Below are 2233 nucleotides of genomic sequence, written 5' to 3'. Positions count from 1 at the left end.
GCCCCGCTTCGCGGTGATTTCGTTGTAATTTCTATCCGGAGCCGGTGCGCTCCCGAAAAGTGTTAGCCCATTTTTTACAATTCAGGAAAATCCGTAGTGAGGAGCGAAAGAAACAGAAAGAGAAAGAAAGAGCGGATCGCTGGTTTGCGCAAAATATCCTCTAAGGGGACCGTCTTTTTAAAGGAGAATTCCTGGGAATTTTCACCGAAATCATCACTTTCCGTTGTAATGGTCTCTCCCACTTTCCTGTCTCTCACTTTTCCTCCCCCTTAATTGCCACTCCCCTAATTGATTTCTGCCTGGCAGTTGAGCCGTTGCAGATAACCCGCACGCATCCTCTCCTCGAGTTATTAGCGGCAATTAAGACATTTCCTTTTGCTGGCGCTTCGCAGGATAGCGTTTAACGGAGCCTCTTCTCATTTCGTTTCCGAGCATGTGTTTGAAAGGCGAACTGCTTCTTTGGGAAGTTTCCGTCATTCTAGGCCATTAGGGGGGAGGGGGATCTATTTTCCTGGAGAAGGGAAAGTGGAAATAAAATCTCTTCCTTTCACCGTCRGTGATTTCTGCGCACGGAAGCGGGGCTGGCTCTAGCCTGAACTCCGCGCCCGCCTCTAGCGTGGGGGGCGATTCCCGGCATGTGCCCCGGCCACCGCGGCCCGGGCAGGACACGACCGGGACCGGGGTCGCCGGCTGCGCCCTCCAGGCGGGCGGGACACGGCGGGGGACCGGAGAGGCCCAGCTCGGGCAGGTCCGCCCGGCGTCCCCCCTCCCGCAGCCCGGTCTCTCGCCGTCATTCTGGGCATTTACCCGCTATTTTATTGCTCTCTTTTATTCCCCACTTTCTCCCGTTTCTAGACTTAAGCGAGGCAGAGGAAGCTGCCCTYGCGGCGCGGACCCCGGCGTGCTCGGGCCTCGCTGCGGCGCCGGGCCCCCTCCCGCTGTGCCCGGCCGGGGAGCCCGCGCCCCCGCCCCATCCCCGGGCCGGTGCCTGCGCCCCCGCAGGTGCCTCCAGTCCCCGGGAACAGTGACTGACTCCTTCTCCCGGCACCCGAGCCCGGTTCCCCGGCGGCGGCGAACAGCTTCCCTCCCTGCCCCCGTCCTCCGCCCGCACCCGGCGGGCACAGCTCCCCACCRGCGGGATCTTCCGGCCGGGCCGCGGGGACGGGGGCTGCGGAGTGACACGGACGGGTCCGGTTGGACAGTTGTTTTTTCGCGCGTTGTGGACTGGATTTAGGGTGAGTTTTTCTCCTTTCCTCCTCCCTCTGTCTTTTTCCCCGTGATTGTTGCTGCTAGGTGGAAAACTACACGCCGTGGGCGCACAAGCCGGGGGGAGCCCGCGCGGAGGCCCGCTCCGCACCCGCGGAGGCCCGGGGGGCCGCCGGGGCAGGGGCGTAGTGCGGCCTGGCAGCCCCGCGGGACGGCGCGGCCCCGGCCGGGGCTCGCCGTGCCCGGCCCCGCTCCCCGCTCCCGCCGGCGGCGGCTCCTGCCCGGTGCCGTCCCGGGACCCCGCGATTCTCGGCCGCCCCGTCCTGCCGCCCCGTCTCTGCTAACCGGCTCTCTTTTTTTGTAGGTCGAAAAGCCCAGGGCACCGGCTTAGCCTGTGATGACACATTACAACCCCGGGTAGGGCCGCGCGAAATTATCGCCCGCCCTAACCCCGCTGGGGTCCCCCCGGTTTATTTGCAAGCGGGCTTGACTTCAGCTGGGAGCCCCGCGTCGGGAGTGGATGGCCCGGCCTGGCCCAGACCCCGAGCACGCTGCGAGGCCTGTGTGATGTGGCTAGGGGCGCTGGGGCTGTAATAAGAGACATATGGATGCGTGAATAATTAATAGCAATAATAATAATAATAAGGGCTAATGATTAAAGAGAGAGCTTCACTAATAGTAGCCAGATTCAGGTTTAGGATAGCGACTGCGGCGAAGGCAGCTGTGTGGACGTCTCCGCCTTCTTCCAGACGGCTGGGGCGTCGGGCTAAACCCGGCGAAATGCACGGGGCCGGGCTGAGAGCGAGGCAGGCGAGAGCCATCCTTCGCCTCCGCGGCGGGCACCAGCCCGGGGGCCCCCGACTTTAGCTGCCGGGGCGGCAGCGGGGCTGCGCCCGGGCCAAGGCGCTCACGGGCCCCTTGTTCTCGTTGTCGGGGCCACTCAGCAGCCCCGGCCCCCGGCGGGGCTCCGCGGCCGGAGGTGGGAGACAGCGTACGCGGGCGCCCGTCTGCTTTGCTCCAAGTCCCT

At 64.2% G+C, this 2233-nt stretch overlaps 1 protein-coding gene across 2 annotated transcripts in view; it reads left to right on the top strand.

The window, feature by feature from the left end:
- The window catches only part of ALX4 (ALX homeobox 4), a 69430-nt gene that overhangs the window by 22980 nt on the left and 44217 nt on the right, over positions 1-2233 (top strand). The window lies entirely within an intron of this gene.

The sequence above is a fragment of the Rhea americana genome, unplaced genomic scaffold, assembly GCF_003343005.1.
Source record: "Rhea americana isolate MKP2758 unplaced genomic scaffold, rheAme1 scaffold_72, whole genome shotgun sequence".
Taxonomy (NCBI): domain Eukaryota; kingdom Metazoa; phylum Chordata; class Aves; order Rheiformes; family Rheidae; genus Rhea; species Rhea americana.
This window is presented reverse-complemented; position numbering and strand designations above follow the sequence as displayed.